This window comes from Catharus ustulatus, chromosome Z (genome assembly GCF_009819885.2).
Source record: "Catharus ustulatus isolate bCatUst1 chromosome Z, bCatUst1.pri.v2, whole genome shotgun sequence".
NCBI classification, from domain to species: Eukaryota; Metazoa; Chordata; class Aves; order Passeriformes; family Turdidae; genus Catharus; species Catharus ustulatus.
Genome location: NC_046262.2, coordinates 68,157,507 through 68,168,097, shown reverse-complemented (window position 1 = coordinate 68,168,097; position 10,591 = coordinate 68,157,507).

Here is a 10,591-nt window from a genome sequence, read left to right as displayed (position 1 = left end):
ATAACTTCAAAGAGTTTTTGTATCACATTCTCTTTTGTCTAGCTGCAATATGGTAATACTGAGCACATACATCAAAGATCAGTTGAAGACTCCTATATTTATGCTTGGTGTAGTCTTTTCTTGACAGTCTGTTCCTCTTTGAAAGGCACTTGTTTGAACACTGCAGCCTGTGGGGAGGACCCATGTTGAAGGAGATTGTGAAGGACTCTTTTCTGTGGCAGGGATCCCACAACAGAACAGGGAAAAAGTGTGAGAAAGTAAAAGAGGGGCAAAGATAAAGAGTTATCAGCTAATGACAATCTCTATTCCACATTCCACTGAATCGACAGGAAGAGAAACAAGTTGAACAGCCATAAGTGAAGGTATGAAGGGTGGTGGGAAGACGATTTTAGTTTCCTTTTTCACTATCCTACTCTATTTTTTATTAACTGATATAATTAATCAAACATAACTAATTGTCCCGGTTTAAAGGGACAGTATTACCAGGAAAAGGAAATTCAGGAACTTTCAGGCAAAAAAAAAAGGTATAGGTTGGGAATAACAGTTCTTTACTGATATATTTATAAGACAAACAAAAACAGCATCAGCTATATGAAAGAAAAAAAAAAAAACAGTGACAGAACAGAACGGAATTCAGTCTCAGTCCCTTTTTTCAGTCACCGATGGCTCTCCGATGGAGCAGGGCAGGCGGTCTCTCAGTCGCGGCTGCTGCAGGAGCAGGGGGGGCGAGGTGGCCGCACCACCCCAGGTGGAAGAAAAGGTGAGGAAGGAACTCTGCTCACCGTGGGCATCCCAGTTCCCAGTTGTTCAGAGGAAGCAGGAAGCTTTAGCAGTTCAAATCCAAGAAGCCTGATCCCAACTGCAGAGAAAAGGAACCTCTCTCCTCCAGTTCGGCCGGCGAGCTGTAAGAGCTCTCCTACCCCCAGTGTCCTCCTACTTGCCGAAAAACAAAAGCAGGGTTCCACCTTTCCCTAATGGAGCCATCAGGTTGCTTCAGTTATTCCTTTGTCTCCAGCTCTTAACGGCTAACAGGAGAGCCATCCCGGCTAGCTTAACATAATAATGGGAAAAATTTCTAAACCTCGCCAACCCACAACATTATCCACCCCAAATTTTTCCATGCTAACATACTACATTAAATTAGAACCTTTAAATTACATACATACATGCAGTTACAGACACAGTATCATAGGTAGTTCACCTTAGAACAAGGTCTCCTTGGGGTATGCATCGGGTTTCTCCATCCTTTTGCATCACCCACCAAGTACAACCTGGTCCTTGAGCAAAAACCACCCCACGGACAGGGTTGTCTTTGCTGGAGGCAGAGTTCACCCAAACAGTTTTCCCTAGCATACCTCTCATGTGTACCACTGGAACCTTATCCCCATCTGGTGTTCCCAAAAGCTCAGATTGGGCAGGGCCTGCTTGGTTAGTGGGACCTCGGGTATTCACTAACCATGTGGCCTTTGGTAGATTACTTTCCCAGTTCTTGAAAGTCCCCCCACCAAGTGCCTTCAATGTGGATTTAAGCAGGCCATTGCACCGTTCGACCTTCCCAGCTGCAGGTGCATGGTAGGGGATGTGGTACACCCACTCAATGCCGTGTTCCCTAGCCCAGCTGTTTATGAGGCTGTTCTTGAAATGAGTCCCGTTGTCTGACTCAATTCTCTCAGGGGTGCCATGCCTCCAAAGGACCTGTTTCTCAAGGCCCAGGATGGTGTTCCGAGCAGTGGTGTGAGGCACAGGGTAGGTCTCCAACCATCCGGTGGTGGCTTCCACCATGGTCAGCACGTAGCGCTTGCCTTGGCGGGTCTGAGGCAGTGTGATGTAGTCAATCTGCCAGGCCTCCCCGTACTTATATTTGGACCAACGCCCACCATACCAGAGGGGCTTCACTCGCTTGGTCTGTTTGATGGCAGCGCACGTATCACAGTCATGGATGACTTGAGAGATACTGTCCATGGTTAGATCCACCCCTCGGTCTCGTGCCCACTTATACATGGCATCTCTGCCCTGATGACCTGAGGCGTCATGGGCCCATCGAGCCAGGAACAATTCTCCCTTGTGTTGCCAATCCAAGTCTATTTGTGACACCTCTGTCTTTGAGGCCTGATCAACCTGCTCGTTGTGTTGGTGTTCCTCATTAGCCCGACTCCTGGGGACATGGGCATCCACGTGACGAACTTTCACAGGTAGCTTCTCTACCCGGGTGGCAATGTCTTTCCACTTGTCAGCAGCCCAGATTGGTTTTCCCCTACGTTGCCAGTTTGCCTTTTTCCACCTTTCCAGCCAACCCCACAGAGCATTGGCTACCATCCACGAATCAGTATAAAGGTAGAGCTTTGGCCACTTCTCTCTTTCAGCAATGTCCAGGGCCAGCTGAACAGCTTTGAGTTCAGCAAATTGACTTGATCCACCTTCTCCTTCAGTAGCTTGTGCAACCTGTTGAGTGGGGCTCCATACGGCTGCTTTCCACTTCCAGTTCATCCCCACGACACGGCAGGAGCCGTCGGTGAAAAGAGCGTAGCATGTTTCATCTGCCGGCAGTTGGTTATACGGTGGGGCTTCCTCAGCCCGGCTCACTTGTTCTTGCTCCTTGTCATCGGCAAGACCAAAATTTTCACCTTCTGGCCAGTTCGTAATTATCTCCAAAATCCCAGGGCGATTTGGGTTTCCGATGCGGGCGCATTACGTGATGAGGGCAATCCACTTGCTCCATGTGGTGTCGGTGGCGTGGTGGGTAGAGGGAACCTTTCCTTTGAACATCCACCCCAGCACTGGTAGTCGGGGTGCCAGGAGGAGTTGTGCTTCCGTCCCAATCACCTCTGAGGCAGCTTGGACTCCTTCATAGGCAGCCAAGATCTCCTTCTCTGTGGGAGTGTAGTTGGCTTCAGACCCTCTGTAGCTCCGGCTCCAGAATCCCAGAGGTCGGCCTCGAGTCTCCCCAGGCACCTTCTGCCAAAGGCTCCAGGACAAGCCATGGTTCCCAGCTGCAGAATAAAGCACATTCTTCACCTCTGGTCCCGTCCTGACTGGGCCAAGGGCTACTGCATGAGCGATCTCCTGCTTGATTTGGGCAAAGGCTTGCTGCTGCTCAGCACCCCAGTGGAAATCGTTCTTCTTACGGGTGACCAGGTAGAGAGGGCTCACAATCTGGCTGTACTCAGGAATGTGCATTCTCCAAAAGCCTCTGGCACCTAGGAAAGCTTGTGTTTCCTTCTTGCTGGTTGGTGGAGACATTGCACTGATCTTATTGATGACCTCAGTGGGGATCTGGCGCCGTCCATCTTGCCACTTTACTCCCAGGAACTGGATCTCTTGGGCAGGTCCTTTGACTTTGCTCTTTTTAATGGCAAAGCTGGCTCTCAGCAGAATCTGTATGATCTTTTCTCCTTTCTCAAATACCTCCACTGCCGTGTTCCCCCACACAATGATGTCATCTATGTATTGCAGGTGTTCTGGAGCCTCACCCTTTTCCAGTGCAGCCTGGATCAGTCCATGACAGATGGTGGGGCTGTGTTTCCACCCCTGGAGCAGACGATTCCAGGTGTACTGCATGCCCCTCCATGTAAAGGCAAACTGAGGCCTGCACTCTGCTGCCAGGGGAATGGAGAAAAATGCGTTGGCAATGTCAATGGTGGCATACCACCTTGCTGCCTTGGACTCCAGCTCGTACTGGAGCTCCAGCATGTCCGGCACGGCAGCGCTCAGCGGTGGAGTCACTTCGTTCAACGCACGATAGTCCACAGTCAATCTCCATTCTCCATCAGACTTGTGCACAGGCCAGATGGGGTTGTTGAAGGGTGAGTGGGTTTTGCTGGCCACCCCTTGGCTCTCCAGCTCACGGATCATCTTGTGGATGGGGATCACAGCATCTCGATTCGTCTGGTACTGCCGGCAGTGCACTGTTGAGGTGGCAATTGGCACTTGTTGCTCTTCCACGTTCAGGAGTCCCACTGCAGATGGGTTTTCTGACAGTCCAGGCAAGGTGTTCAACTGCTTAATGCCCTCTTCCACTACAGCAGCTATTCCAAAAGCCCATCTGTATCCCTTTGGGTCTTTGTAATAGCCACTCCTGAGAAAATCTATGCCTAGAATGGGCGGTGCCTCTGGGCCAGTTACAATCGCATGTTTCTGCCACCCCTCTCCTGTCAGGCTCACCTCAGCTTCCAGCAAAGACAATTCCTGTGATCCCCCCATCACCCCAACAATGGAAACACGCTCTTCCCCCACATGTTCTGATGGTATTAGGGTGCATTGTGAACCAGTATCAACTAATACCCTGTATTCTTGTGGTTCTGATGTGCCAGGCCATCGGACCCACACCATCCAATAGACTCTGTTATCCCGTGCCTCTCCCTGGCTAGAGGCAGGGCCCCTCTAGCCCTGGCTATTATTCCTTTCCTGAAGATACATAGTGGAGGTTCCTTCAAGTGGGTCTGACAGTTCATCCTCCCTTCTGTAATGCCCAGCACCTTGGTCATGGGAAGGTGAGGCTACCTTCACTTTAGTGTAGCTCCCTCGGTTAGCATTTCCCTCCCTGAGTTGACGCACCCGTGCTGCCAAGACAGAAGTGGGTTTCCCATCCCATTTTCCCATGTCTTCCCCATGGTCACGCAGGAAAACCCATAGGTCAGCTCGTGGGGTGTACCCTCTTCCACTAGCTGAGGGGTGTGGGGCTGTAACCTTGGGGTATGAGGCTCGCAGTGGTGCTGCCTTGATCTTCCTGATCTCCTCCCTCATCTCACTTATCTCACCTCTCATCCCCCTCACCTCCTTCATCTCCTCCCTCATCCCCCTCATCTCCTGGACCACGGAAGAAACCTGGGCCTGCACTACGCTATTCATCATACTGTGAAAATCCCTAAGCTTGTTAGCAACAGAGCTCACTGTTTTTCGGTGCTCATCAGCATTAATCATTGCAATGAAGGTGGTGTATTGCGATGGCCCTCGGTTTGCCAGGTTCCACAGCATGTGACCTGTGCACCTGACCTTGTCAGGGTCATTGTCATGCTATCCATCCCTCCCAAAGAGTACCTCCAGTACTGCCACCTCTCTCAGCTGTTGAATCCCTTCCTCAATGGTTTTCCAATGCATTCTATTATGGTACTCCTGAATTCTTTCTTTGTTGACAAACCTCTCTCTTACACTCATTAAAAGCCGCTCCCAGAGGGTAAGTGGGCCTGGCTCCCTTACGAATACCTGGTCCACACCTGAGTCCTGGGACAAGGATCCCAAATTTCTTGCCTCTGTACCATCCAAGTGCACACCTGTACCCATAAGGTCCCAGACCCGAAGTAACCAAGTTGTCAAAGCCTCCCGGCCCTGTCATGCAATATCTTTCCGCAGATTGCGGAGATTTTCATAAGACAGGGACTCAGTGATGATTTCAACCTCCGTCTCCCCTGCTGGTTGCGAGGGCCCTCCTCTCTGGTCCTCTTTGTCTAGGTGCCTTGTTTTCATTTTAGACTTCCTAGTTTCTACAGGAGCGACTGCTGCTGACTGTGAGTGCCCTTGCAATTCAGCTGGACCCTGGGCAGATGTAACACCTATGGGTTCCACTGCAGCATCACTGGATTCTCCCCCTTTATGGCAGGGCTTCTCACCAGCTGGGGAGAGGTACTCCTTCATCATCTGGCCCATTTCATGTATCTCCTTCACTAGAAGCCCCACCCACTCCGGGTGGTCTCTCTCTGAGGTGGGCTGTGGGGGAGGGTCAGGCTCTGTGGCAGCATCCCTAGCCTCTGGGGCAGGGTCAGGCTCTATGGCAGCATCCCTAGTCTCTGGGGCAGGGTCAGGCTCTGTGGCAGCATCCCTAGTCTCTGGGGCAGGGTCAGTCTCTGGGGCAGCATCCCTAGTCTCTGGGGCAGGGTCAGTCTCTGGGGCAGCATCCCTAGTCTCTGGGGCAGGGTCAGTCTTTGTGGCCGCATCCCTAGTCTCTGGGGCAGGGGCAGGCTCTGTGGCAGCATCCCTATTTCCTGGAGTAGGTATCAGAGTTGTTATCCAGCTCAATCCCCCGTTATCTCTTAATGTTAAATAGGACAAGCCTATCAGTAACACCAGCCACTGTACGATATCATTAGCATTCAGAGGAAATCTGAACCCTTCAAAAACTGGTGGGGTAGACCCAAAAATTTGGGTGAGGGGTTGGGAGAAAATTTCCTCTGGTGTTATTCCCTCACAGTAGGTGCCATTATTAAAGTAATCCCAAAAACATGCATTTAGTGTGTGGTATCCCTGAATCCATGTACCTGCCTTACCAAAGGAAGTTAAAAATCCATGAATTCCTCAACTTATCAACCCATAAAGCAAGTTCGATAACAGTCACAGTAGCCTTAGTTACAGGGCCATGCTTATGTAAGGGTTTGCAAATGGGAGATATACATGTATGAACACGTGCAGCCCAAACCAGATTAAACTGGACCACATGTTGCTAGCACACAAAAAAAGACAATCTCAGGCAACTGAAGAACTGTTATTCCTTAACCTCGTGCCACACGTTCCGGGCGCCAAGATCTGTCCCGGTTTAAAGGGACAGTATTACCAGGAAAAGGAAATTCAGGAACTTTCAGGCAAAAAAAAAAAGGTTGGGAATAACAGTTCTTTACTGATATATTTATAAGACAAACAAAAACAGCATCAGCCATATGAAAAAAAAAAAAAAAACAGTGACAGAACAGAACGGAATTCTGTCCCAGTCCCTTTTTTCAGTCACCGATGGCTCTCCGATGGAGCAGGGCAGGCGGTCTCTCAGTCGCGGCTGCTGCAGGAGCAGGGGGGGCGAGGTGGCCGCACCTCCCCAGGTGGAAGAAAAGGTGAGGAAGGAACTCTGCTCACTGTGGGCATCCCAGTTCCCAGTTGTTCAGAGGAAGCAGGAAGCTTTAGCAGTTCAAATCCAAGAAGCCTGATCCCAACTGCAGAGAAAAGGAACCTCTCTCCTCCAGTTCGGCCGGCGAGCTGTAAGAGCTCTCCTACCCCCAGTGTCCTCCTACTTGCCGAAAAACAAAAGCAGGGTTCCACTTTTCCCTAATGGAGCCATCAGGTTGCTTCAGTTATTCCTTTGTCTCCAGCTCTTAACGGCTAATAGGAGAGCCATCCCGGCTAGCTTAACATAATAATGGGAAAAATTTCTAAACCTCGCCAACCCACAACACTAATGTAATTTAATTACTCTTTCCCAAGTTAAGACTGTTTTGCCCATGAGGGTAGTTCACAAACAATCTCCCTATTATTACTTTGAACCACAAGACCCCTTTTCTATCATCAGCAGCTGCCTACTGCATTATTTTGGCAAATTCTCAAAAAGTTTGTCATGAGAAAGCACTTCCCTTCAGTTCTGTTGCCGTCTTCCCTCCTGGTTTTGGGTACAGTAATAGCTTGCCTTTCAATCCTCTAGAGTGCTGCAAAATGCTATAATCATGAAACATGTTTTCTCACCAAATCCTGATTTTTCTGGCTGCCTCTCAGATGTGGGTTTAATAGCTTCTCACTCAACACAGTGCAGAGCTAGTCGTGTTAGTGCAGTCCACCACCATCACCAGTGGAAACAAGTCACCTGTTTTCCCATGGAGCTCAAAGGAAGTGGATTTGTATTGAAAGCGGTATTTAGTAGAAAGAAAAGAGGACATGGCAAATACAGTGTCAACATACATATATTCTTTCAAGTTGCTTGCTCAGTGAGACCATACTTCAACCTTCAGGCACAGCATATGGTAGTACTGATTTATAACTATCATGAAATTTGGAGCATCTCTCCTGAATCAATTCTCCAGTCTAACTCTGAACACTTCTATCTCCTTGGTATACTGTTGTCTCTCAGAATAAAAAAAGAACAACACAGAAGAACTTATATATCCTGAAAAAGCATTCAAGCATTCAATGCTGAAGAAAAATTTTCCTTTTACCCATCAGGTGCAGGAAAAGAGATGCAAATTCATATGAAACTGCTTATGAAGTTTCACAGTTTTTAAAATAAAACTTGTTGAACAAAAGCCATTTTTTATTTCTCTTCCATGAAACACAAAGATTTGTTTTTAGTAGAATAAATACTTTTAAAATAAATGAAACTGCAGAATTTCATAGAGGAAAAATAACATGGTTTATAAGAAAAACAAACCAACTGTGTTAAAAAGGATTTAAAAATATATCACAAATTGCAGTAATTTCATGACTATAAGGCGCACCCTTTTGACTAAAATTTTGATTGAAACCCAGAAGTGCACCTTATAATCCGGTGCGCCTTATATATGGACAAAGTTTGGAAATTTGCCAACCCGGAAGTGCGAGTCGTGAGCTGAGCTGTGAGGCGTGGTGGGTGGGGGGGTGAGCTGCGAGGCGCGGCAGGTGGGGGGGTTGAGCCGCATGGTGCGGCAGACGTGGGGGCCGAACCACGAGCTGAGCCGCTAGCTGCAAGCCATGCCACCTGGCGCTGGGATAGGGTGCCACGGCACGAGGAGGGTGCCTGGAGCTGCATTTAAAGGCTATGCCAATCCATGAAAAATGTTTGCAAACTGAGCACCTACCAGTAAACCCCAAGATCGCGCGATTCTGTTGCTAATTCATTACTTTGTTACATACAGATCCTCGCTGCAAAAAAAAAAAAAGAGCGCCTTATAGTCTGGTGCACCTTATATATGGACAAAGTTTGGAAATTTGCTGACATTCAGAAGTGCGCCTTATAATCCGGTGCACCTTATAGTCCTGAAATTACTGTATATTTTTAAAATTACAGTCATTTAAGTAGTATTTTAAAACATATTCATAAAGAATAATAGGTCAGCAAAAGTACAATTTTTGACATGCATTTTGTATGGATTATTCTGCCACATTTATTTGCAGTGAGAGATTGATTTCTCATGGCAAGCACTGAGTATCTGTCATTTAAAAACTGAAAAATGTTAACAATTCTGCTAAAAAATATACAGATGCTTTCATATTTGAGCCAATACCATTCAGGGAATTATATTAGATCTTTAAGTAAAACTCAGGGGACCAAAATACTTATCTGAGATATATTTACAATGGCACATTCATCACACTATTTTGTATTTGAAACACTTTGTGTTATGAGAAAGGGAAATAAATTTCATTTTAAACTCTTACCAGATAATCCAGCGTAATTCAGTTATTCAGGAAGATTTAAGAGAAGATGCTTTGTACTAACTAGAATGCGGAAATAAGATCAATACTTTCATGTCTGCTTCCATTTAATGAGCAATTCACTGACTTTGCAGAAATTATAGCAGACAAGAAATCATAGGTATACTTTTAGTGCATATGTCAAGGAGAAAACAAAATTCTAAGTTGTTTTTATTTTATGATTAGCACAAGACAAGAAAGACTATAATTTGTACAGATATATGTATATGAAAAAATGATCTTACTAAATGTTGCTATTAAGTTTTGCCTTTCTTTAGTAGATGTTTGTAGTGGCAGTTGCTGTTCTGGCTTAGTCAAATGATTACAGTAATGTCACGACCATAAGGCGCACCGGACTATAAGGCGCAACCCCCGGGAGCCGGCACATTTCGCAACTTTGTAGATCAGATAAGGCGCACTGGACTATAAGGCGCACCTTTTTTTTGCTGCGAAGATCCGTGCCGCACACAACAAAGTAACAAATTAGTAACAGAGTCCTGCGATCGTGGAGTTTACTGGCAGGTGCTCAAATTGGAAACTTTTTAACAGATTGGTGTAGCCTTTAAACGCAGTCCCAAGCACACTCCTCGTGCACGGGGCCCGGCACTCCCACCTGTCCCCGGCACCGGCTGCCGAGGCGGGGCTCGGGATGGTGGTGGTTCAGAGCGGCTCGGGGCCGTGGCCGTGGCGGGAGCCGACCACACTGTCTATGGGGCTGGAGTGGCGGCAGCTGGCGCTGCTTATGGGGGCGCGGTGGCGCTGCTTACGGGGCTGGTGGCACTGTTTATGGGGCCAACACAGTGGCGGTGGCCGGTGCCACTTTCGGGGCCGCTGCGGTGCCACTTACAGGGCCAGCAGCGCTGTTTACGGGGCCGAGGTGACGGACGCGGCTGGCGCTGCTTACGGGGCCAGCGGCACTGTTTATGGGGCTAAGGCGGTGGCTGCGGCCAGCACTGCTTATGGGCCCAGTGGCACTGTTTACGGGCTGCAGCAGCGGCAGCGGCTAGTGCTGCTTTCAGGGCTGCTGCGGCGCCGCTTTCAGGGCCGCTGTGGTGCCGCTTACGGGGCCAGCGGCGCTGTTTATGGGGCCGAGGTGGCGGCTGCGGCCAGCGCTGCTCACGGGGCCGCAGGCGGGGGCCCCACAAGTGGCAGAGAAGTGGTAGAGTTTCCTCTGTGCTGGTGCTAGCCAGGACCAGTGTCCATTCTATCGGCTACAAGTCAGAAACTAACAACAGCTGCCTTTTTCTGTGTTTTAACTGTGGTTTGGGGTAGATAAATGGGGCAGATTGCTTTAAAACATCATGGGGGCACAGCTTCCTGCTCAGCAAAGGAGTTTATTTTCCAGTTCAGGGTAATATTAAGTTCCAGAGATGCTATAACCTCTAAGAAATGTATACAGCATTTTGCTTGCTGGTTGTCTGTGGAAGTTTCGGATTTTAACATGCAAGATAAA